Consider the following 27279-nt stretch of genomic DNA (forward strand, 5'->3'; position numbering starts at 1 on the left):
ACCCTTAAATCATAATTCTCCTGTATTTCCTTCCTGTAGATATTTTCCTTTAAGTCTTAGACTTCCTTGGGGATACCTGATGGGTCTGTCTCTTGACAATTGCAAAGCAATCCTTCCTAGAAGAGGTGGGCAACGTGGTACTGCTTTGGTGAAGCAAGTAATGCCTTCCCATGGCTGTGCTCAATAAAAATTTCTCACACAAAGAGATGAATGAATGAATGAATGAATGATTTCCAGCAAGAGGCATAATAATTGATGATGCTATGATATCACCTTAATCATTACTGTAAGAGACCAGGCCTATCTTGGGGAGACTCCTCTGTGAAATTGACCGTCTCAGAGCCGCACTTGTCCAATTTCCAGGCCTGACGAAATGGGTTCTGTCCCTAATTGCCATCTTAGTTGTTTCTCCATATTAATGTATTCGACAAGACGGTAAAATGAGAGGGTGCTGGTGTGGGAGTGCAGGAGTTCAGGCTTTGATTCTAGAGCTACACGTGCTTAGGCAAGTCCTAAGCCCCCACAGGGCTTCAGTGTTCCCATCTATTAACATTTAAGTGTCTTCCAGCACTAGCTTCCTGGACTTTGTGATTATGTGAAGCATCCTTGCTGGGCCAGAGCCTACCTGCTCAGTCAGGGCAGGAATCACTCACCTGGTGCTGTGGCCCATGGCACAGTAAAGCCTCTGGTGCCACTGAGACTGTGTTTTGACATTAGGCAGGGACACTTAGCACCGAGTTTGTGCCCAGGGCCTGTTTTAGCAACACAGCTAGTAAATATTGACTCTGTGGCATAAAAATGGAAAGCAGAGATGACTATGTTAATTCACTCAAAGGGTAGAAGTTCACCAGGCCCTGATAAAACAAGATGTAGTTATGCAATGTGTAGGTGTGTCACCAACAAATAAGTTGTTTGGGGGTGGGGAGAATGGAAAACAGGACAAGGAAGCTTTCATAGGCAATCCACAACTGCTGCCCTATCAGCACTGGCTGGCAAGCTTAGTCTTCTGTTGGTTTTTAAACAAATGGATTTTTATACCCTGAAGGTACATAGAAAAAAAGACTGGAAGGAAATACACCGAAACATTATCTAGAGATGGTGAAATTGCCACTAATTTGATTTTTTCATATGCTTTTTCTATTTCTACACTGTCTATAGTTATCACATATTACATTTGTAATCAATGTATTAGAAATAAATATTTTTCTTTGAAGAGTCTGAACTTTCAGAATTTTTCAGGTCCCTCAGCTCATTGCATTTTTCCTAGTGGACATTGTATAGTAACATAGCTATTAAAAGAAATATTTATATGAGAGAAGTTACTCTTCTAAATAAACCCTAATTTAAGTGTTTACTTATTGATTTGTACTCATGAAAGAAAAAAATGTGGTGGGAAAAATTCAAATTGCTTGAGATTTCAGGATTTTTTTCTAAGTAAACAAATACTTACTGCTTTGAGTGCTTTCTGTTTTCCAGCCCTGTACTCCAGTTCACAGTGGCCAGGCCTGGCTTGGCCCAGAAATGGGCAGGTCTGAGAACAAGTCACTCTGATAAGTGGTTACATGTGAGCCAAAGGTATGGAGGCAGGGCTAGGCCTTAGAATTTGGAGCATGAGCATGGGGTGGGAGTGCCATTATAATAATAATTACCACTGATTTAGTGCCAACCATATATCAGGAGCCTTCCCTATACTATTACTAATCTTTATAAAACTTAAGGTGCTTGGCATTAGCTATGTTTTAGGGATGAAGAAACCAGGGCCAGGAGAGTCACCTCTCCAAAGCTCCAGAGCCAGTCAGCAGCAGGTCCTGAGTTCAAACCCCTGTTGGCCAGACTGCAAAGCATTTGTTCATCCCACCACATTGGGCTATCTCTCAAGCGATTTAGGGTTTTACCCTAGAGACAGAAACCTCTGAGGGAGTCTGAACTAACAAACAAGATGCGTGCAGCCTCTATCCAGGACCGATGGTCTTTGGAGGAAGAAGCAGCCCCAAGTGTGAAACATGGATGAGTAGCTGCAGGTGAGATCCTGGTGGATCAGCCCTGAACTCAGGACTGGGTGTGTCTGGTCTTCTGGGGCAACCCAGCAGGCACAGGGAGGCCATGAGAACCATAGGACAAGTGGGCCTCCTTTGAGGCTCCTTCTGTCCATCCTGGAGGGCCCTTCATCTTCGGACTCCTTGTGCAATGGGGAGGGCATTTGTTGGGCAGCGGGGATTTGGAGCCTGAGGTTGCTGCATCGAAGCCTGTGGGTGAAGAGAAAATGGTCTGTAGGCCTTCTTTGTACTTGATTAATTAAAACAGCCAGTGTTTAGCTGGATTAGTAGAGCAAATTTCTGAGTCTGAGGCAGCGATTGCCTCTTTGGGCTGACAGATCTAGTCCTCACAGCCCTTGGAACTAGCCAGGAGCCTCACTTGCTCGCCCACCTCCACTGAAACTCTCTCTACTTGCAAAATAACTGGAGAATGCTGTGTCTGCCCCCATCACTGGGGAAGGCCTGGCTTTTGAAAATGAATGCCTCAGAATTGGATTTCATCAGTTAAAGTTGGTTTCCACTATTTTCTTAGGAGAAAAGATGTGTGATTTGGGGGAGTGGCTGAATTGTGGTCTGTGGTGTTTTTAAAAAAACTATATTTTTGGCCCAAGCAGCTGAGTTGATTGAAGCCCAGCAATACCCGTTATGGAAATGGCTTATCTTGTGGTTCTCCTGAGTTGTGGCTAGAATATTTTTGGTTTCCTGGCAAACACATATAGGATTTTGAAATTTGATGGAGAAGTTTTCAAAATTACCAAAATTGAAAGGAGCAGTGGCATTTGTATACTCTCCTTCTGGCCCAGGAGTCTGTGTTCCTACGTTTGTATAGAACCTAGGTTACAAAGCACATTCAGATACATTATTTCATTCAATTCTCACAGCTGCGTTTCTAGGTAGATAGGGGCAATTAACCCCCTTTTACATGAGAAAACTGAGGCTCACAGAGATTAGCTAGGAAGAGAGTGTCAGAAGTTGAGACAATTTTTCTGACTCTGGACTAAGAAAGGCAGGGAAGTTTGCAACCAGTTTAAGATGTGGACCTACCCATGTCCTGGAATGCAGGCTATATGGACGCAAGACTTCACTGCAACTGTCCTGGACCCAGCAGGGCTAACCTCTGTAGAAGACGGGACAACCTTCAAGGTACAGTTTGGGGCTTTGTGTGGGGCTTTGCCTCTCTGGCCTTCTAAGGCTGCTGTCTCTATTTGCTGTGAGGCAGCAGGGTAGGTAGATGCTATTAGCCCCATTTTACAGGTTAGAAAACTGACATTTCAAGAGTTTTGATGACTCACTCAACGTCGTTTATTCTTTATTCACAAAACAAATATTTATTGGGTGCCCATTGGAGGTATATAGGGGACTGAGGTCACAGCTAGTGTCCAGGAAGAAGGGACTTGAAGGCGAATAAGAAGAGGGCACACATTAGGTGCTCACCACCTCTCTGCTGAGTCAGAACCCTTGAGGACAGCCCCCGGTAGTGGATCTCTTTATATCTACCACAGCAATGAAAACAAGGTGGGCTCAGGCCAGTGTTCCAGAAAGACTTTATTATTCATGTAAATAATGGTGGTGATAATTGCTACTATTTATTGCCTTCCTGTTGTATACCAGGCCATAAGCTGAGCATTTCACATGTGCCATTTCTAATTACCATAGTAACCCTATGAGACGGCAATTATTGACCCCACTTTACAGATGAGAAAACTGAAGCTCAGAGAGGTAGGGCAAATCACTCGTATTCCAAGTCACCCTGGGATTAAAGTATAGGTATGCTTGACTTCAAAGCCAGAACACTTTCCACTGAATCACACTGCTTTTCTATGATAATGGAATCTGAGGAACTTGCTAGAGAAAGATTGTCCAGTCACTTTGGGAAGCTCATGGATAAAGAGGGTCAGATGTAGAAGGGGCTGAGGTGGGTGGACAGGACCGTAGCTCTCGACAGATAATCTTTAAGAGCCTGTGGACCCTGCTGGTGGCAGCTGATGTCTGATGAGAGAGCAGGGTGGACGGGGGTGGGCTTCTGTTCAAAGGCCCTGCATCCAGATGGCCTGAAGTCCTCAGGAGCCAGAGGCTGCTTTGTCCTCTTGGACACCCTCCTGGGAGGGTTCTGCTACCACAAGCCTCATGACTCCTGTTACACAAAGATGAGTGACACCTCTTAGAACTCCTGAAAGCCCCAAACCTGCTTTTCCATCTCCTATCTCTGCCGAATTAGTTACTGGGGTTGCCGTCACAAATTGTCACAAACGAGGTGGTTTAAAATAACACATATTCCCTCACAGTTGTGAAGACTAGAAGTCTGAAATCAAGGTGTCAGCAGAGTTGGTTTCTTCTGGAGGCTTCAAGGGAGAATCAGTTTCATGCCTCTAACCTAGTTCGTGGTGGCTGTGGTAATCCATGGCATTCCTTGGCTGGTAGAAGCATCCCTCCAATCTCTGCTTCTGTCTTCATATCACCTTCTCCCTTGTGTGTCTCTGTGTGCCTTCTTTTTCTGTCAAATCTTCCTCTGCCTCTCTCTTATGATAGCTGCCCACCCAGGTAATTCAGAATGATCTCGTCTCAAGATCCTTAAATTAGGTACATCCTGAAAGACCCCTTTTTCAAGTAAGGTCACATTCTCAGGTTCTGGAGGTTAAGACATGGACATATCTTACTGGGGGCCACTATTCGACCCACTATACCTGACATTCCTTTTTCTTCCTGGAGTTGCCTGAGACTTTTGGGGTCAATGCCCTCACTGCAGCCTGGATCCTGTGCTAAAGCCTCCCCAAACAGCCAGTGAGCCTTATAGTTAAGTGAGTCTTGCCCCGCCGCCCCATAGACTTGCAAGGGAGGCTTTTGTATAAAGAGCTTGGAGAGCCCAAGGATTAGCTGTTTGTGAGCTTCAGAGTAGTAATTCCTACCTGGAACATGCTGGTTTTGTCCCACATGGCATAGGCAGGAGAGAGTGTGTTATGGCAGGGCCCCGTGGGTCAGCCAGACTGTTTGTCTCCTGCCAGACTGTAGCTGGCACAGGTCCCTGACCATGCAGTACCCTCTCCTGCCACCTCTCCCTGACTTACCACCCGGCAGAGATCTGCTCTGTCACTCTGGTCAGATCTCCCCATCCTTCCCTGCCTGCCACCTCTTATGATTCTCCCTTACTCTATGCCTCTTGCTTCTTTGGTAATTGCTCTCTCCTCCCTCAACTGTGGCATGTCTTATTTTTATTTAATAGTAATTACTTTTCTTCAGGATCAGGTCTGTTTTTTTCAATTAGATGTAAGATCCCCTGTGGTACTTGCATGTGGTCTTTGATAAATACCTGTTGGTGCTACATTGGCTGCTCACCTGGCATAGGAAAATGTTTCTGGATACCTGGTCTCATCTAGGAACTGCGGTCTCCTTCAGAGACTCAAGAGCTGTTGAGACACAACGTTCAACCTGAAATGGACGCTTGAAAGTATCTAATAGTCTGATGTTATGGTTTTCCAAAGGAAAAATAAAAACCCAGGAATTGGGAGACTTATTCATAAATTATCAGGTGGCTTTGAACAAGTCACTCGCTTTCACTTTCTGGGTTCTCATTTCTTCCTCTAGAAAACCAGAATGTTGGACTATTAGGTACTCTTTGTTGAATGAAAATAAATGATAAAGAAATAAATGAATCTATGGCCATGCCACCCTGAACACGCCCAATCTCGTCTGATCTTGGAAGCTAAGCAGGGTCGAGCCTGGTTAGTACTTGGATGGGAGACCATCTAGGAAGACTGGGTGCTGTAGGCGTAAAAAAAAGAAAAAAGAATGAAAGAAATGATAATAAAAGAAATGATAAAGATTTATTCAAGGGAACACAACTAGAAAAAAAACCAAGTGTTCTAAAGAAGAAAGAGAAGTTAAGAGTTCTTATAGTGAAAAGTGCATTCTTGAGAATAATCCATCCTGCATTCTTAGCCCTAGGATTGGTCCAGAACAGTTACCAGTCAGATGTCAGGCAGTCTAGATAATGGATGTCAGGTGGTCTGGAAATGTGAGTCCTTCAGTAGGTAATCAGAAGGTGATCTGGAGGTCCAATGTATTTCTAGGCATTGAGACAGGACCAAGAAGTTCAAAAAGTTTAAGTTCCCAGGCTAGTTAGAACAAGAATAGTCTTTCCTCATGTCTCAACCTTCATGATATTAATAATTTTAGCAGCACAGTTAAAGTGACACCATATACATATTTCCTGTCTTCACTCTTTCTTCATCTCAAAGCTCCCTTTCAGGTTGAACGTTGCGTGATTGTCCCAACAGCTCTCAGGTCTCTGAAGGAAGGCATCTGATAAGGGCAGGGCCTGGACCAACATGAAGGTTCTCCCTGTGCCTGAAGTAGGTCAGCGTTACCCACTCCTTCACTTCTGCCTTCAGCACTGCTGCCTCCTCAGGTGGTATTCTTCAAAAAACACAGACTACACAGTGGCCCACATTTTTCTCTGTTAGCAGTATAAGGGATAACCCCACTTCCTGAGGGTCAGGTTCTATGGAATGGAGGAAGGTCATCTTAGAGCCTTGTTAGAGGAAAAGGACATGAATAAACACTTGATCCATGTCCAGCAACCTCAGGGAGGACTCAGGCAGCCGCACCTTCAGGCCCAGCACCCTAGCGGGAAGGTGTTTCTGTCTGGCAATGCTGCCAGCCACACCCAAAGAAGGTCGAGGATTTGCTAAGTGAAATGACTAATTAGTCCTGAAGCAGAGATTTCTATCTGCTCACAATGGCATCATGATTTATTCATGTGAGGCTGGAACACTTACAGGGACTGGGCCCTTGTTTCCTGTGGCTTCTATGTGATGGGCAGCCAACTGTATTTTGCCAGAATGAGTAATTTCTCAAATCTAGCCTGCTTTCCCAGTCACGGCTAGTAAACCTATAACTCTGGTCACTTAATAGCACCCTCCTTCCCGGGTCTGCAGTCATTTTAGAAGGAATGCATTCTTATCTGGGCCTCAGTTCCTTCTCTGGCAATGCAGGAGCTGAGCCGATGGTATCTCAGCACCTTCTAGCCCTCCGGTTCTTTACTTTTAAATTCTTGCCCCTTCTCCCAGCCAATCCTTCTGTTTTCTTAAGGTATTTGTTTCCATAGGGCTGCTGCAAGGTAATCAGAGACATCTCAGCTCCTTGGAAGCCTCCCTCCTGGTTTCATTTTTCTGACCAATTACCAAGTCTTAAAGGCACCTAGTGTAGTTTAAGCTGTTAGTTTCTGGCCTTTTAAGATTGCACAGATTCACCTAATGTCTTCCAACTTGTGGCTCCCAGCTTCAGATCTCAGTAAACAAGAACAAGGTGTCAGCCCTCAGGTGGAGTTAAGCAGGCTTATTTAATCTTGGAACTCCCTCAGGTTGAGGGAGCAGGACCTGTCTCACTTTACAGGACATCTGCAATGTTACTGTGACTGCTTCCTGCACTCTGGCTTTGGAATGATTAGGTCCTTAAGGATGTGGTTGCCATCTTGTGGATTGTCTGGCGGTGGGGGGTGGCAGGGGCCTCAGGCCTCCTTAGAGGTACTAGACTGTTAGGGGCTGTGTCATGGTCTTGCTTCTGTGCGTTGTCCTGTTTTGTCTGTTTGACATTATGATCACACCGAAGATACCAATTATATCTTGGTTTCCCAAATTATATTACAGGGTGAACATTTTTCTCTGTCATTCCCTCTGTAAATATATTTATCTCTCATGTGATGTTCCAGATTGATTTTTAACCTGATCATGTTTAACATTTATAGTTGGAAAAGAAAACTAATAAAAAGACAAATAGTGCATTAAAAAGTTCCCTCCCATCTTCCTGAACCTCTCTAGGCCCAATCCTCAGAAGTGACTATTAACAAGTTTCTATGTATTTCCTTCCAGAAATTGTTTATGTATATACAACCACATATGCATATTCTGTATTTTTTAAAATGTAGGTGAGATCAGACTATACACGTAGATGGGTTCAGAATGTTGTTCTGCAATTTGATTTTTTAATCTCGTGCTTTTTCCTATATCAGTGTGTGTGTGTGTGTGTGTGTGTGTGTGTGTGTGTGTGTGTGTGTGCGTGTGCGTGTGATGTTCTTTTTAACAGCTGCATAGACCACCTATTATGGATGTACCATAAGGAACTTAAGCAGCGTCCTTGATAGACATTTAAGTTGTTACTGCAATGAGCATTCTTGTACATTCAGTCTGATGGGGTCAGGACAAGCATCTACAGTTTATAAACAAGGTTAAGGGAAACTGGGCTGTTGCTCCTCATACAAACCCAGCCCACCCAGTGATCCGCAGATGGGGACAGGTGCTAAAGAATGAAAGAACGTGAAGCTTGTCCTCAGGGACAGGATAAAACTGGAGATGCCAGCAGACCTAACCGATATTTTCAAAGGTGGGACTGGTACACAAATTAGAGACTAAAACCTCCTATAGGGGCTTAGAGTGATTAAAGTCCAAACCGAGAAATAAGATGATTGAGAAGGCACGTGGAGCCTTTGCCTGAAGTTGTCCTCTGAGGTTAGGGAGTGGTGAGAAATCACTGGCTTAAGACTGAGTGAGAGACAAATAGGGAACATTGCCGTGTTGAAAGGGTCAAAAATGCCTCTACTCTATGCCACATAGATTTTGTTTTCCACTCAAACTCTTTGTCCTGGAATCTATAGTTAGGAAAATAGGCAGAGAGTCAATAATTGTTGTTATTACTACTGCTGCTAGTACTACTACTCAGTTCCTTCTCGTAATAGTAGTAGTACTAGTCGTTCTAACAATACTACTACTACTAGTATGAATAATAATTATCAATTGCTTAGTATTCTTTGTCTATTTTCCTAACTACAGTTTCAGTAGTAATAGTAATAGTAATAGTAATAATAGCAGCAGTAGTGGTAGTAGTAATAGTAATAGGAAATAGGAAGACATAAGTTAAAAATTATATCCACAGGCAGTCTTTGGAGGTGGAAGGAACTGCTCTTTCTGGTATATGAGGCTATTCCTCTTGTGTTTACACTAGTGGTTCTCAAACGTTAGTGGACATTGGAATAACCTGGAGGGCTCGTTAAACCACAGATGCTGAGCCCCATCCCCAGAGTTTCTGATTCAGTAGGTCTAGAGTGGGGCCTGAGAATTTGCATCTCTAACAAGCTCCAAGGTGATGCTGGTGCTACTGGTCTGGGGGGCACACTGTGAGAAGCACTGGTTGATACCTTCGGATGCTAGAGAGAGCTAGCCTAAATTTCAGTGGCATAGATTTAAATGTCTAAGCCCCTTTTATGAACCCCTCTACCAATGCCCCAACTGTGTCAGCTGCCTAGAACAAGCCTCTCTTCCACCTGAAAAATACTTCTATCATTACTAACTGTGGCTCTTTTTCAGATTTTCAGACCTAACCACCAGTAAGTCTCGAGCTTCTCCAGAGTGCCTGTCTTACAGTGGGTGCGGTGGGTTACACTGATGGCGCGTAAGACATAGCCCTGCCCTTAAGAAGATTAATCTAGTTTTGGGGTGGGTAAAAGACAAACACAGGGGAAAAAACATAAGTTAAGTGTATTCAATTTTGGAAGCTGACATATTCAGAGGCAAGGATCCCTGGGGGCTGGCATGGTCAGGGAAAGCTTTCAGGAGGAGTTGGAACTTGAATGTAAGCAGAAGTAGGATTTGAGTAGGCAGAAGGTATCTCAGGATAGGCAAACAGGACTGGTAGATGCCTGGAGGTGGGAGTGAGTGTGTTGGGCTGTGCCTGCTGGGAAGCCAGAGAATTGGGCAAGTAGCATGGGGCCAGGTGATGAAAGGGCCCGGGGGGCCTGGCTGAGGCACTCAGCCTTGATAGGAAGGGGAAAACCGGTCTTGAGCAGAGGAGAACGTAATGACATCAGATGTGTGGCGTGGACTGGAGTATGGGTGGCAGACTTTGGGCAGGAATGCTGATCAGGAGATGGTGCTAAGTGTATTATTCGTCTGTAAAAGTCTAGCTCAAGAGTGTGGAAGGTATGATGAGAGTCTAGACAATTCCATTCAGAAAACATATATTCAGGCCTACTGTGTCAAGCAATGTATTAGATGCCTGAGGGTACAAGGGTGGGTGATTATGGGCTCTGCCTGAGGACCTCACAGTCTAGCGAGGAAGAGGAATATATAAAGAGAGGATTTCAGTAAAATGTGCATCAGAGGTAGAAATAAGAGGGCCTCGTGTCCAGGACATAATGAACATTTCAAAGGAAAAGATCAGAAGTGACGGAATAAATTCTGGCCGACTTTCTAGAGCTCCTTTTGACAAAGAGGAGGTCTTATATTTGCAGATTAAAAAAGAAGCCCTGTCTTTGCTCCTCATTGACACTAAGGCCCTTGGTGACCCTGCAGCCCAGTGGCCTGTGTTATGGAGACTGCTGACCCCCACTTTGAGTTCACCCCTGATTGGATAATTATAGTGCTTTGTTGTGCTGGTTGGTGGTATCCATTCAAGTGTTTTACTCTCTCTCTCAAAATAGCACAGGAGATTTTAAAAGAAAAGCTTTCACTCAGCTATTCGTTATCCTAACACTTTTTTGCGTCTGCGTTCTCTACTATTTTTTTGGCCACATGAATATACTTAAAAGAAAACAAAAATTGTAATCAAACTGTATGTACCATTTGCACATGTTCACTTAGCATTATTTTATAACACATGGTGCTCTTGTTTATCATTTTAATGTTTGTAATCTTCTATTGCATCTAGAACAACTAATGGTCATCACAGTTGCTTAGTGGAGGATGTTTAGTTTGTTTTCAGTTTTTCCTTGTCTATGGAGCTATGTTCTTTCTTTCAAAGTCTCTCCATAGGTTACATTTCCAAAGAACCCGCACTTAGACTCAGATCATCTGATTTTAAGTTCCAGATCTGTGGCTGGTTGGCTATGTGACCTTAATTCTCTGAGCCTCAACTTCCTAGTCTATATTATGGTGATCATATTGATTGTGCAGGGTGTTGAGATATGACCTAGGGCCAATATATGTAGAAGTGTTTTCTAAAGGACCTATACATTAAGGCACAATTGACATCACCAAGGAAAAGCATGTATGAGCATTTTTATGGTTATTCTTTTTTTATATTGTTTATAGTGTACAAGTCAATGGTTTTAGTATATTCAGAGTGTGTCATTGCTGAAATCAATTTTAGAACATTTTATCACCCCCAGAAAGAAACCTCATACCCATTAACAGTTACTCCCCATTTCCCTCAATCCCTCTAGCTCTAGGTAACCACAATCTACCTTTATATTCATGGATTTGCTTAGTCTGGTCACTTTATATAAATAGAATCATGCAATATATGGTGCTTTATGGCTGGCGTCTTTCACTTAGCACAATGTTTCCAAGGCTCATCCACATTGTAGCATGTACCAGTACTTCATTCCTTATAATCACCAAATAATATTTCATTATATGGATATAACACATTTTATTTATCCATGCATCAGTCGGTGGACATTCGGGTTGTATGGTCCTTAATATGTAGGGCTAAATGACATCTATCAAACACTGTTGCGTGCTCCAAGCTGTTTAATGTGCCAAAAAATAGGACTCTTGGTCCCTTTTTTCAGTAACAAATTGCAGAAATTAGGTAACTATAGGAGGCCATCAGAGATCCGTCTCAGTGAGTTGTGAGGAATCTCTGCTGAGTAAGCGGATGCTCTCCAGCAGGGGAACTCTGCCTTTCTTCCCAGCACTAACTCCTCCAGGGCTAGCAGCAGATCAGAGTAGAAGTTTGAGGAGGCTAAGAAGACTTCCTGGAGGAGGGGGGCTTCCAACTGGCCCATTTAGGAAGGAAAGCTCTCATTGGAGGTGAGAAGAGGTAGACATCTTGGGCAGTGTGAGAAGGGGACAGGTTGCCATGATAGGAGAGGGAGGAAAGATTTGGGGCGCTGAAATTTGGGGCCAGATTACAGGGTGAGGAGATCTTATACATTCCCATCTTTGGAGGTGGGGGCGGTTATGTGAGAAGGAGTTGTCTGGTGATGATCATGATGATGTGAGGAAGGGCCCACCACAAGTCTTTTGGCTTTCTCCCCTCCCTGTTGCCAATAGAGATTTTTCCGAGCGAGATTAGCCTCCTTGCATTTTCAGTGGCTTCCTGGAGCAGGACTGCCTGTGAGTGGGAGAGTAGAATAGTCTTCACTTCCTTCTTGGCTACCTGTGAGACTGATGTAATCTGGACTTGGCTTTCTTCTCTCCTAGCTGCCAGGCCTTCCCCGAGTAGGCGCCAAGTCTGAGCTGTCTGAAACATGAGACCGGGTGGAGAGGAAAGAGGACTGAGTTGGCTCTCAGGAGACTTGTCTGGTCCAGGATCTGTCACTGCCTGGGAGAATAGGGGACTTGGGCAAATTCATTTGCTTTGCTGGGCCCAAGTATCTTCATCTGTAAATTGAGAGTGTTGGTGAGAAGTTCCCTTTATTTGCATGGTTCAATGAGATTTGCTAAATTGTATTATGTACTGGTGGATCTTGGACAACTTGCCTTGGTTGGTTCTGCCCTGTTAGGGGAAGTTTGTGGCTTCTCTTCAGAGTACTGGTATAACGCTAGGACTGCATATTCTTATCTGGAGGTGGCAGGGGCTGACATATATTATATAGACCCTGACGTAATATGAGGAGAGATATTTTTGGTGTCTTCTGCTCCCTGGCTCTGATGGCAAAGGTAGATTTTCTGCCTTTGGCCTGTTTTTAGTAAACTGGCAAAAGGTACATGTGTCACTATTCAGGTTGGTACAGATCTCAGTGGCAGGTGCTGCTATGTCGGCAGAGGGATCAGGGCTAGCCAGGGGAAGCTGGGTGGATCAGTGTGGTGGACTGAGACCACTCAGTGGAGGTTGGTCCTAAAGCCTTCTTGGGAATGATGGGATGCCAAGAGATGGCCTGGCCAGTGTGACACTGGTGGGTCTGGTTCTATTCCTGGATCTAGTCCTTGTGTTCACCTTCCCCCCTTTGTGGAAAACATAGTTCCTTGTTTCTTTTCCCTCCTGTCTCCTAGTATTTGCTGTTGACTTCAAGCTTGAGGGACTCTGGGAAGATTGGTACAAGCATATTCACATCTTGGGAGGGACACGACTGTCCTCTCACCTTCTAGGTCGTTCCAGGCATCCCTTTCCACATCTTCTTCAGCACCTGAACTGCAAGGCTCGCAGTATTCCTGGACCATCAGTTAGGATTTAGGTCAAGAGAAGATACTGTTTCTTCTCTTGTTTCAATATCTGTGGTGACTGTATCTACTGAACCCCTAATGAGAACACATGGCCTCACACACAAAGCCTAAGAATGCAACAAAATATTTGAAATTGCTGCTCTTTGGGAAAATCAAGGCAGGATGATTCGCTGTGAGCTGAGTGGACATTCCTCCTGCTGAGAGCCTCCTGGCTTCCCCAACACTACTGGTAGGAAGATTCCTCGGGGGTGGGTATTGGATTTACTCAGAAGGCATATCTTTGTCTTGTTAAAGGCAAGATCTTGCACCTTTAAGTGCCTACTTTAGGCCAGAGCAGGACAGCAGGTTGACCAACCGAATTCTTTAGGCGCAGTCTCCCTGCTTGGGGAGTGGGACTCTCTGTTAGTCACCTTCTTTACTTAAGCACTAAGAGGATTAGGTAAGAGTGTTTTGAAAGCTCATGAAAACCCTAATCTAAAAGGAGCTATGGGAGTAGAAGGAATTAATGTTTCAAGAGAAGTCATCACTGATTTTGGCCCTGAAGCCAAGAATGTGAGGTCAAAGGACAACTGTGGCTGCTAAAAGGGAGGGTGTGGCTCTCAGAGTTATAGGATCCTTGGGTTGTGTCCCTAGATGACTCAGGAGGCAGTTTTCACATGCTCAGCGTGTTTTTGTGTGTGCCCCAGAATCTGTGAGTAAGCCCACTGCCAAACTTTGGTGCCCCCAACCTGATTGTTGTGATGAAAGCTGAGGGGGATTCCCCACCAAGCCAGCCAGCGGATTCTGTTGAAGCCTAGAAGAGACACCCCCCTCAACCCCATGCAAATGGGGCGCTAACAGCTTTGAAAGTCTATATCTCACTAAGGAGCTCAAAATCCTCAACATTCTACTGGTCTAAGCAAAGCTGTCCCATTCAGACAAAGGTATTAATCAGCATGAGGCAAGTCAAGGATGATGATGATGACTTTTAAAAAAATGAACCACCCTGTTGAATGAATGAATCTAGGCATTGATCATTAAAGCTGCTATTACTTGTATGTACCTCCTGATAGAAGCACATAGCACCACCTTCCAAGGCTCATCCACATTGTAGCATGTACCAGTACTTCATTCCTTATAATCACCAAATAATATTTCATTATATGGATATAACACATTTTATTTATCCATGCATCAGTCGGTGGACATTCGGGTTGTATGGTCCTTAATATGTAGGGCTAAATGACATCTATCAAACACTGTTGCGTGCTCCAAGCTGTTTAATGTGCCAAAAAATAGGACTCTTGGTCCCTTTTTTCAGTAACAAATTGCAGAAATTAGGTAACTATAGGAGGCCATCAGAGATCCGTCTCAGTGAGTTGTGAGGAATCTCTGCTGAGTAAGCGGATGCTCTCCAGCAGGGGAACTCTGCCTTTCTTCCCAGCACTAACTCCTCCAGGGCTAGCAGATCAGAGTAGAAGTTTGAGGAGGCTAAGAAGACTTCCTGGAGGAGGGGGGCTTCCAACTGGCCCATTTAGGAAGGAAAGCTCTCATTGGAGGTGAGAAGAGGTAGACATCTTGGGCAGTGTGAGAAGGGGACAGGTTGCCATGATAGGAGAGGGAGGAAAGATTTGGGGTGCTGAAATTTGGGGCCAGATTACAGGGTGAGGAGATCTTATACATTCCCATCTTTGGAGGTGGGGGCGGTTATGTGAGAAGGAGTTGTCTGGTGATGATCATGATGATGTGAGGAAGGGCCCACCACTGTCTTTTGGCTTTCTCCCCTCCCTGTTGCCAATAGAGATTTTTCCGAGCGAGATTAGCCTCCTTGCATTTTCAGTGGCTTCCTGGAGCAGGACTGCCTGTGAGTGGGAGAGTAGAATAGTCTTCACTTCCTTCTTGGCTACCTGTGAGACTGATGTAATCTGGACTTGGCTTTCTTCTCTCCTAGCTGCCAGGCCTTCCCCGAGTAGGCGCCAAGTCTGAGCTGTCTGAAACATGAGACCGGGTGGAGAGGAAAGAGGACTGAGTTGGCTCTCAGGAGACTTGTCTGGTCCAGGATCTGTCACTGCCTGGGAGAATCGGGGACTTGGGCAAATTCATTTGCTTTGCTGGGCCCAAGTATCTTCATCTGTAAATTGAGAGTGTTGGTGAGAAGTTCCCTTTATTTGCATGGTTCAATGAGATTTGCTAAATTGTATTATGTACTGGTGGATCTTGGACAACTTGCCTTGGTTGGTTCTGCCCTGTTAGGGGAAGTTTGTGGCTTCTCTTCAGAGTACTGGTATAACGCTAGGACTGCATATTCTTATCTGGAGGTGGCAGGGGCTGACATATATTATATAGACCCTGACGTAATATGAGGAGAGATATTTTTGGTGTCTTCTGCTCCCTGGCTCTGATGGCAAAGGTAGATTTTCTGCCTTTGGCCTGTTTTTAGTAAACTGGCAAAAGGTACATGTGTCACTATTCAGGTTGGTACAGATCTCAGTGGCAGGTGCTGCTATGTCGGCAGAGGGATCAGGGCTAGCCAGGGGAAGCTGGGTGGATCAGTGTGGTGGACTGAGACCACTCAGTGGAGGTTGGTCCTAAAGCCTTCTTGGGAATGATGGGATGCCAAGAGATGGCCTGGCCAGTGTGACACTGGTGGGTCTGGTTCTATTCCTGGATCTAGTCCTTGTGTTCACCTTCCCCCCTTTGTGGAAAACATAGTTCCTTGTTTCTTTTCCCTCCTGTCTCCTAGTATTTGCTGTTGACTTCAAGCTTGAGGGACTCTGGGAAGATTGGTACAAGCATATTCACATCTTGGGAGGGACACGACTGTCCTCTCACCTTCTAGGTCGTTCCAGGCATCCCTTTCCACATCTTCTTCAGCACCTGAACTGCAAGGCTCGCAGTATTCCTGGACCATCAGTTAGGATTTAGGTCAAGAGAAGATACTGTTTCTTCTCTTGTTTCAATATCTGTGGTGACTGTATCTACTGAACCCCTAATGAGAACACATGGCCTCACACACAAAGCCTAAGAATGCAACAAAATATTTGAAATTGCTGCTCTTTGGGAAAATCAAGGCAGGATGATTCGCTGTGAGCTGAGTGGACATTCCTCCTGCTGAGAGCCTCCTGGCTTCCCCAACACTACTGGTAGGAAGATTCCTCGGGGGTGGGTATTGGATTTACTCAGAAGGCATATCTTTGTCTTGTTAAAGGCAAGATCTTGCACCTTTAAGTGCCTACTTTAGGCCAGAGCAGGACAGCAGGTTGACCAACCGAATTCTTTAGGCGCAGTCTCCCTGCTTGGGGAGTGGGACTCTCTGTTAGTCACCTTCTTTACTTAAGCACTAAGAGGATTAGGTAAGAGTGTTTTGAAAGCTCATGAAAACCCTAATCTAAAAGGAGCTATGGGAGTAGAAGGAATTAATGTTTCAAGAGAAGTCATCACTGATTTTGGCCCTGAAGCCAAGAATGTGAGGTCAAAGGACAACTGTGGCTGCTAAAAGGGAGGGTGTGGCTCTCAGAGTTATAGGATCCTTGGGTTGTGTCCCTAGATGACTCAGGAGGCAGTTTTCACATGCTCAGCGTGTTTTTGTGTGTGCCCCAGAATCTGTGAGTAAGCCCACTGCCAAACTTTGGTGCCCCCAACCTGATTGTTGTGATGAAAGCTGAGGGGGATTCCCCACCAAGCCAGCCAGCGGATTCTGTTGAAGCCTAGAAGAGACACCCCCCTCAACCCCATGCAAATGGGGCGCTAACAGCTTTGAAAGTCTATATCTCACTAAGGAGCTCAAAATCCTCAACATTCTACTGGTCTAAGCAAAGCTGTCCCATTCAGACAAAGGTATTACTCAGCATGAGGCAAGTCAAGGATGACGATGATGACTTTTAAAAAAATGAACCACCCTGTTGAATGAATGAATCTAGGCATTGATCATTAAAGCTGCTATAACTTGTATGTACCTCCTGATAGAAGCACATAGCACCACCTATGGAGTTTTGCCACAAACTCAGACCTGAAACTGATCAGCCTCTATATCCAACTACCAATTTACAAGAAATATAGGGGACAAGGGAAGATGTTAAATAACACGATGGGGGTACAATCAGCAAAATCCAGACTGCGAGAAACTCTATAGGTCAAAAGATCTAGTATTTTCAGTAAATGAATTGCAGGGTGTGGGGAGAGAAGGGAGCAAAAGCTGTGGATTAAAAGAGACCTATACAATGTATGGACTTTATTTGGATTTTGATTTGACAAACTGTAAAAAAACCTTTATGACACAATAGGAAAAATATTGGCACCTACTGTATATTGATAATATTAAGGAATTATTGTTATTCTTTAAAGCATGATAGATAATGTGGTTATGGTTTTAAAAAGAGATCTTCTCTTTTAGACATATATATTGAAATATTTACCGATGATTTGTTTCAAAATAACCCAGTGGGGGGTGGGGAGTAGATGGGAGTGAAATGAAATAAGATGGCTATGAGTCAATGATTGTTGAAGTTAAAAAAATGTTTTAAATGAGTTTTGACAAAAATTTAACGGGTCTGCTTGATCCCAGATTGATTCAGAAACCTATTGTGTGGACATGTCTCTCAATTTCAATGTCACAGCCATTTTTGAAATATTTGTAAAGCAAATGAGTTTCAATACATTAAAACATAGAATAGGGCTATTTTCTGGTTTGGCACAAAGTAGTAGTAATAATAATAGTAATTAGTATCTATGGATAATATATCGTGCATTGGGTGCTGTTCTTAGTGCTTTTTATCAGTTCATTTAATCTTTATAATGCCTCTGTAAGGTAGATGCTATTAGCAACCTTAGTTTTTATAATGCACTTTTATTTTGAAGTCATTTTGGATGTAAGAAAAAGTTGCAAAGATAGTCCAGAGAGTTCCTGCGTACCCTTCACTCGGTTTCCCTAAATGTTAATAACATCTAAATGTTCCCTAAATGTTAATAATACCCATGGTACACTTTTCAAAACTAAGGAACCAACATTAGTACATTACTATTAATGGAACTTCAGACTTTACATGGATTTCACCAGTTTTCCATTAATGTCCTTTTTTCTGTTCTAGGATCCCATCTAGGGTATCACATTGCATTTAGTGGTCATGTCTCCTTAGTCTCTTCTCATCTGTGACTGTTTCTCAGGCTTTGTTTTTCCTGATCTTCAGGAGTTTGAGGAGTACGGGTTGTGTATTTTGTAGACTGTCCTTCAAGTTGGTTTTGTCTGATGTTTTTCTCATGAGGTTATGGATTTGGGGGAAGAGTATTGCAGAGTTGAAGTGCTTTTCTCACTGCGTCATAACAGGGGGTACCCGACATCAACGTGACTTGTCGCTGGTGATGTTAAAGTGCTGTCGGCCAGTTTTCTCCACCGTAAAGTTACTGTTTTTTCTTTTTTATATGGTTTATTAGAAGTGAGTCACTAAGTCTAGCCCACACTCAAGGAGAGGGGATGTAAGCTCCACCCCTTGGAGGTGAGTATCTACATACATTATTTGGGGTGCTTCTATAAGGAAAACTTAATAACCTCATTTTAAAGATCAAGAAGCTGAGGCACAGCAGTAAACTAACTTATCCAAAGGAGGAATTTTCCATGGGCAACTGCAAGCTGTGTCTCCTTAACTTTGTGTCTCCAAACTTGATCAACTTCCTGTGTAGCCTGGTACCTTGACTTGGCTTTAAGAATTATTTTGACTCCCAATTCACTCTGATATTCTTCACCAGCTCCCAGCACGAATAATGGAATCCCGTTGGCTAGAGACAGAAGGGAACATAGAATGCATTCGACCCAGTGATTTACAAGCTGTATTCCTTAGGATCCAGGGTCCCCCTCAGGACCCCGACAAGGGGAAGGGGAAAAGGAAGTTGAGCACATGGCTCTCCCACCCCTAGCATTTCTGTTTTCATTTAAAAAAATTAATCAAAGCTTATATACAGAATATTGTCCATTACTAGGGCAGGTAAAGCCGATTTGTATTCCCAACAAGAAAGCCCAAATAAAAAAGGAATTTCTGATGAATTTTTTTAATTCCACACATTTAAAAAAACCAAATCATATTATCCTTTTTTCCAAACACTGTGTTTAATCCATGCTGAGCCGCAACATTCCTACCAGATGTGGTTCCAGATGTGGATCCAAATGTGGAGGCTGTTTGTGCCTCTCTTTCTAAGGCCCCTGGGCTTGGCTCCTCCTTAGTAATAGGAGTCAGTGATATTGTCCCCAAGGGCCTCCCAGGGATTTGGTGAGTATGGAGCAAGAGAACTCATGTGAAACCATTTTGTAAATCATAAAGCTCCTCTTCAAGAGTTATTATTCCTGGAAAGAGTCATTCAATAGATATTTATTAAGTTGTGTTTGCTCATTATACTGCCTATGTATGAAAACAGTCTCATGGGTCTAGATTTTCAGCAAGAAGGGCCAGCACCAAAGAGAATTTGGAGTGAATTTTTGGGTAATCAGCTTTGAGGGGTTGCTGTATGTCATATTTTCCAAAATGGCACTTTAAAAAACTTTAATATGTACACGAATTATCTGGGCATCCTGTTCATGTGCAGGTTCTGACTCAGTAGTGCTGGGTGGTGGTGGGGAGTCTGAAATTCTGCTTTTCGAACAAGCTCCGAGGTGAAGTCAATGCCACTATTCCAAGGGTCACACTTGGAGGAGCAGTGCCATGTCCAGTGGCGAGGAGAGGAAAGGAAGAGCAGCACCGGGCCCCAGAGGAAGGGAGAATTCTAGGAAGGTTGTGTTGGGAGCCGTGATCGCAACTCAATGCCCCCACTTCCTTCCCATCACCATCTGATGGAAAGAGGCTGCTGTCTTCCTGGGCTGTGCATTTGCTCTGAAATTTTGAGGGAAAAAAGTACATCGTGAGTGCTTGGGGGAAAGAGGAGGAAGGAAGGAGATTGCACCATCATGCATGGTAACTGTCCTTTCTAGGTGGCAAGCTGCATTTCCCCATGGCTGGACAATGATCTAGAGATAGTAGAATGAGCCAGTTCCTGCCTTCGGTATCCGATGGGGCAGCACAGCAGAATCCATTACAGACCAGAGCTTTTTTCCCCCAGTCGTGGAGGTGGTTGAAGAGTGCTTTCTTAAGTGTTTTGAAGAGGAGAAGGACTGAGGAGTAAGCAATCAGAGGATGCCCTCATCCATTTCTTTTTTTGCATTCCTGTGACACCTTTGTCATCCACTATTCCCAGCTCGCCACTGCGAGGTGCCCTCATGCTGTCTGCTAGCACCCGTACAGGGTCCTACTGCAGGGTCCATCTTGGTCTGCTTTCTTCCAGAGTACCTCAGTTCTCCCTACACCCAACAGTATCCCTTCTTCTCTTCTTACATCAAAATCGCATTTTTTCTCCAGCATAGCTGAATTTTGCCAGTTGGTAGGAAAGCAATCTAAGTCAACTAATTCATATTAAGGTCCATATGACTGCCAATCCAATTAGCTATTAATTATTTGTGTTTTTATGAGCTGTGACATACATGGATTCCTCCCTACTTTTCCCCTCTAGTCAGAACCTTAAACTTAGGGAAACCTGAGGCTTCGTAGAGGTCTCTTTGCTGTGAATGGTGATACCTCAGGAGTCTGGGTGTGGTGACAAAATCCAGGTATATACCTGGTGCAGGTGTGTCTGTTCAGGGAGAAAGGTTCCTCCTGCCTCCACAGCGGGCCCCCAGTAAAAGCCGGAGGTTGTGGTGTAAGGGGAAGTTTGCTGTGGTAGTGTGGTTTTCATGTTGAGTCCTATGGTACAGACTTAAGTAGGGACTGGTGTGTAGTGTGTGTGTGTGTGTGTGTGTGTACGTGTAGTAATCAGACAAGTGTTTTGTGTTGCTCCCCTTTTAACCAAAGCACCTTTGCTTTGATATATTTTGTGCATTAAACTTCGGTGTAAGATTTATTTGAAACAAGCATTCTCAAAGGAGGTTTAAAAGTGGTTGCCATTGGTAAACAGAGACAGGGTGGGGAACCTTTCTCTGCCAAAAGGACTTCTGTGCAATTTCATTTTTATTTAGCCATGTTGGTGTCTACTACTTTGCTAAAAATGTAAAAAAAAATAAATAATGTAAACAAAAAGAGCTCTACTGCTAGAAAAAGTTTGGAAATCCTTGCCATTGCTGAAAGACACAGAACAGATGTTGAATGACTTGGAGTCTCTATCGGCTCTGCTGTAAACTGCCCTGTGACCTTGGGCAAGCTACTCTGAGTGTTTCTTCAGCTGTGAAAAAGGTCCTTCCTCTTGCCTGTGGTTTGACACTGCAATTCTGTGAGAAGCAGCTTTTTGATAGCTGTGGTGGCAAGCCTGTCCCTCTCACTTCCCACTGTGCCTGGAAAGGCTTGGGTCTGACACCTAGCCTATGGATCATCCTGACCCCCAGCCCCAGTGTGGTCAGATAATTCCTGGGCTGGAGGGAAGGGGGATTTTGACCAAATTATTTTGTGTCTTACTCACTATTGGAATCCATGGGAAAAATTCCTTCTGGAACAGTGAGGAAGTGGGTTGGTCTTCAGAAGAGTATACATGCAGTGCTCCTGAGTTGAGTATAGTCTGTGTCAAAGTGCCTACTGTGCGCCCTGTGTGAGCTCAGGTGTCCTGGGAATAAAGAGAAGTTCCACGAAATAGCTCTGTCCTCAAAGAACACGGGCGAGAAGGTATATAGGATGTCTCGTTTAGAAAAGAGATTTGTGAGAGTGCCCTCTTCACATGCTTGGTGGTTCTTATTTGAATGAGGAACTGCCTCTTGTGCATCTCTGTTCCCAGTGCCTACACTCAAGATTCATTTATTCAGTTCATATTCACTGAGCACTCAGATGCCAAAAGTACAGTGCTAACCCTGCCTTTCGGGAGTTTACAGCCCAGGATGGGAGACTTGGGCAAGTAGACAGTCAGAATAGTCCAGCGTGGTAAGAATTGTGAAGGATGTTGAGCTGTGTGCACAGAGGGCACCTGTTGTTATGGTCCTGGCAATCTCAGTCGCTCTTGGCTGGGCTCCCTGGCAATTCTCCTAGCTCTGCTCTGGGGGCAGGCCCACCTAGCAGAGACCCAGGCAGGGATCTCTGCTTATCTGGGGACACTTCTCTGTGTGTTTCTGTGCCTTGCCAGCCAGACCCTGCCTCTGTCTGGAGACCCTGCAGAGTCCCTGACCTGGAGGAAACGATGTGGTGGCAGGGAGGCCCGAGGGGACAGTCTGTCCCTTGGCTGTCCTGGTCCCTGACATGTTGAGACACAGCCTGGCTTCTCACTCTGCTCTGGAAGGAAACCTGGGAACTGCCAGCTCTCAAGATAAGGCAAGAATGTGTGGGGGCCAGTGACTGATCTGTGGGCCTGTTTCTCTGAGGGTGGAGATGATGTTTTTGGTTATTGAGGGGCAGGAAAGGGCAGCCATAGGTGAAATGCCTACTCTGAGCCATGATGTTGTTCAGTGTATAATTTTATTCATCATTCAGAAACCATTCACTAAACACCAAGGATATGCCAGGCTGTATGCTAAGTGTTCTCACATTTCTCTAACTCAAATTTCTTCATGGCCCTTTGAGTTAAGTATATTATTTTCATTTCACAGATTAGGAAACTGAAGCCCAGGGAGCTAACACTAAAATCATATTTATCGGTGTTTATCATGTGTCAGATGCTGTTCTGGGCACTTACATACGTCAATGCATTTAATTCTCATCACAGCCTCTGAGGTGGTTGTCACCCCATCTTACTGATGAGGAAACAGGCTCAGAAAAATTAAGAAACTCATCTAAGGTCCTGTAACTAGCCAGTAACAGAACTGGGCTGAGGTAATCCTGGAGTCTTGCCCAGATCTGAGACCCTAGTACCCCCAGAGCACTGTTGATTAATCTCTGCCCTATGATTCCAATCTGCACCATGGGGGCAATGACAGGCCACCCTGAGGCAGCTAGCAAAGGAGGCCTGGCGGGAGGGCTTCTAGAGGGAAGAGGCCATGTTAGAGGCCATGATCCTTTCTAGATTACAGTTTGTATAGACTGAGGAAAAATAAGTCGTTAGATACGACACGTACCTTTCCTGCGTCTTGACATTTAGGCTTGAAGGAAACATGTCAGGCAGTGCCAAATCCCATAATGACTTGGAGCGGAGTTGGAGGAACCAGGAAGGAGTGGTAGCCCTGAGGGCGCCTGGGAGCTGCTAATTGGAGCTTGGTGATGACAGAGAAGGTGGCACAGCCGCCACTCTGAGCTGCTTGCCCGACAGAGGTTCTGGCTTCCGCTGGAGAGATGGGGCTGGGCGGGAGGAGAGTTGGGAGGGAAATCTGCTTCTAAGAGCGCTTGGACCTGTTCTCTCAGGCTTGTGGACATCAGGAGGCTGGACGTGGATCTGACACCAAGTCCCTTTGAGGGTGAGGATGAGGGAGTGGGCCACCTCTGAGTGTGGGGGCAGGAAGGAGATGGGGAGGGGCACCATTTTATTCCTATGAGAAGTTCCTTCTGCTTTATAATCAATGAACTTGGCCATTGCGATGGACTGTAAATAGGCGTTTGGGTGATCCTGCTTTGGACAATAGTGCGGGGCCTCCTTTAGGAACCTATGAAATGGATCGAGTTCTGTCTTTACAGGCATGCTCTGCAGCTCGTTATCTTTCTTGGTGCTGCAGTGATAGCAACACAGACACACTTATAGTTAGTTCCTCCTGCTTGTGTATGTTAAGGATTTGAGGCAATATATAATGAGAAGAACAGGGAATTTACAAATAAAAGTATAAGGTCAAAAGCCACATGCCATCCAAAAGATTACGATTTCTGAAATCTGTAGTAAGGCCTGGACACCTGTGTTTTTAATAAGCTCCCCAGATGATTTTATTACACCTCCAAGTCTGAGAACTCCTGGCATGAAGGAAAGAGGAAGGAAACACACCCGAGATCTAGGCCATCATAGTTGTTGTTGTTGACCACCAAGATGACAAAAAGGAAATAAGATAGATTATGTCATTTTCATTATCTGAAATGAAGAAGGATATCAGTTGTTCAGGGTAGACAAACATCTTCATGGTACTAATTTCTGAAAGGAAGCCATTAAGGGCGTCCTGTTACAAGGGACACTTACCACCGTCATGGATAATATGGGGCAGCGGAGATGCTTTGCATCCCTAAAGGGGTCTGTTGTGCTCTTCACTCCGCCCCTCCACCACGCGGCTGTGGCGCAACCTGGGGGCACCAGACTCATTCTGCAGCAGGACCTGCTCAGTCCCTTCCTGCAATCAGCCAGCAGGAGGGACATTGTCAGGAGGAAGAGTGAGGCGGCTTCAAGGAAGGGATCAGGTGTGGGGGATGAGGGATGGTGGTTGTTCCTCTGGGGCCTGTGCAGTAAATTTGAAGATATAACCTGGATTGAGTGCCTAGATGACCAACAAGGTCGCAAAGCCACAAAGCACTCCCTTTCAGAATGCTCTTAAGGCACAGCAGTCAGGTGATTAAAGTGACAAGCAGGAGGAGAGAGAAGTAAAGGGAAAAAAATGGTTAATACCACTTAATGCTGAAAAGGCCTAAAGCTCCTTTACAAAACAGTCAGAGCCAATATTTGCAACGTACATGGCAAAGGTTAATATAAATATGTAAGGAGCTTTTACGAATAGTAAGAAAAAGGCAAACAACCCAATAAAAAAATTAACAAAGCATATATGGGTAGGTAGTTCAAATTACCAATACATATAGGAAAAGATGTTCATTCTTACTAGTAATCAACTATGTTAATTAATTTAATTCAAGTCAAATCAACAATGAGATATCATCTTTCAAGTATCAGTATGATAAAGCTAAAAAAAGTAATGAGCCAGTATTTGGTGAAATATTCGTGGGATGGGGAGTAAGCGTACTGATAATATTTGTGTATTAATGGGGTAGTCTTTCTGGAGGATAATGTGTCAAGTATCAAAAATCTTAAAAACGTACATAATCTTTGACCCAGGGTCCTGTTTCCTGGAATTCAATTTAAGGAAAAATAATCAGGGATATACACAAAGATTTATACATAAGGGTTTCTCTAACAGTGTTGCTAATTATATTAAAAATAGAAGTAATATAAATATAAATATAAATAAAAATTAAGAATTTGCTTTAAAAATTGGTTTATCCATATGGTGGAGTATTATTTGAAATCAGGCAGTAAAAAAATTTTTAATTATGTGGGAAAACGTTCGTGATACATTGTTAAATAAAGAAGATATTAAAAAGCAGTTTCCAAAATGGTATATATGGTATCATCCCAATTACTTTAAAAAAAAAGGACAGGCAAAAAAGACTCTAGTATGCACTGAAAAAAATCCAAGAGAGCAGACACCAAAATGATAACAATGGTTATCTTAGGAAGCTTTCTCTTTGTGCTTTTCTATGTTTCTTTCTTTTGTTCTTTTAAATAATGAACATGCTCCTTTTGCAATTAAAAAATGTCAAGAATGTGTTCTTTTTTAAGCAGGTCTGCCCGTGACATTGTCTTGATGCATTGAGGCTTGACTGTGGGTGACAGTCTCTTCACCACATTTCCTGCTGCATCAATTTAGATCTTTATTTCTACTGGCTGAATACTTGCTTAGTGCTCATTGCTGAGCAGGCCCTGTGAGAGTTATAAAGATGACTAGGACAGTGCTTACTCTCCAGATTCTTATGGGCTGTTTAGTGGTTAAGGGCTGAGGTGAACACCCAGGCCATTCGTTATAGGAATTCCTTTGGCATTTGGTATAGTCGACATTTTGCTGGACGTGAAGATGGTACAGGGGCATCTGGTTGAGAGTGCCTGAGGTCTGCTGTCCTTGCCTGAAGCCTTGATCCCCCTCTCTCTTTAGAAATTTACTTGGTTAACATGTGACTGATAAACCTCAGTAGCCTGAACCCATGGCTGGGCTCTTTGCATTCAGATCCCCAGAAATCACCCTGTATGTTTCATACCGATAAATACATGTGGCATGCTGACCTGCATCAGGGAATACTAAGAGGGTGAGTTGGGATGGGGGTGGGGACCTTAAAGAGATATCTTGGTACAACCCTGAGGTCCCGAGAAAGAAGGGGACTTGGAAGTTGGTGACGGATCCAGGGCTCTGCCCACAGTGTGCAGTCTTCTTCATTCACAGCCCTGAGTGTTCGAGAGAAGTGATCTGGGGCATTGTCAAGTAATGGCGAGGAAACCAACTTGAGATAAAACAATTCACGGAAATTCTGAGAACAGAGGGCATCCACCCTAGGGGGCTCAGAGTTGAGTGTATCAATAAGAAGTTACAAGAATCCCTTGGAAATTAAGATGAGAGTCAACAAGAAATAATAGGTTACAATGTGTACACACACTCTCATTCATGAACACGCCCACCTCAGTCCCACCTTTTTGGTGTGAATTTTAGGAAAGTGGAAAGACCTTTTTATCTTCAAGTAGTTCTTCCACTTGCCCAACGTGTGCCTAAACTTGCCACCATTAAAGTCCTTCTTGGTCAAGGATGCCGTTAAAATGTGAATATGTTACTTTGGAATGAGGTCAGGTTAACCGTTTAGAATCCTTGGTCGCTTTATGTGAATTATGGAAAGGACCCCATAAGATGGAAAGGGGGATGTGGGCCAAGGGATGGTGCAAAGCTCGCAGGAGACAGGCTGGTACAGGAGAACACTGCACCGGAGGGGAGGGTCTGGCAACTTGCAAGGGAGACATTACAGAAGAGAAACTGTTCACTCCCCATTTTATGAGAGATGACCCTATACCCCCACAGTAATAGCAGACTCTCAACTATCTTGGACTTTTCTGTCTTCTCTCTGCAGTCCCTTTCTTGCTCTGCTGCATGATCTCATGTTTAAGGTCTCATCCATATGGTCTGGCCTCCTGGGCTTTGCCCGGGCCTTGAAGGCGAATTGGCTTCACAATCCGGGGTGGCAAGAAGGTTGTCTGACCCAACTGAGGGTCATTGGCCACGTGACCTCTTGCTCTCTGTTCCCTCAACCCCACAGAGAAGAGGATTTGAGGGCAAGTTCAGCTTCCTGATGTATTCACTCAAGAAAGTGGCTACTTGACAGGGAGGTAGAGAGAGGCGACTTGGGGCCTCCACAGAGTAGAGCATTCATGTATCACTCCCTGCCTTTCCAGCCATA

The 27279-nt window shown here is 44.3% G+C and overlaps 1 protein-coding gene and 1 pseudogene across 6 annotated transcripts in view; both read left to right on the forward strand.

Moving 5' to 3' along the window:
* DAPK2 (death associated protein kinase 2) overlaps positions 1–27279 on the forward strand; it is a 108509-nt gene that overhangs the window by 24983 nt on the left and 56247 nt on the right. The gene's annotated exons all lie outside the window — the stretch shown is intronic.
* On the forward strand, positions 5686–5804 carry LOC111742059 (annotated as a pseudogene).

The sequence above is a fragment of the Pteropus vampyrus genome, unplaced genomic scaffold (genome assembly GCF_000151845.1).
Source record: "Pteropus vampyrus isolate Shadow unplaced genomic scaffold, Pvam_2.0 Scaffold85, whole genome shotgun sequence".
Classification (NCBI taxonomy): Eukaryota; Metazoa; Chordata; class Mammalia; order Chiroptera; family Pteropodidae; genus Pteropus; species Pteropus vampyrus.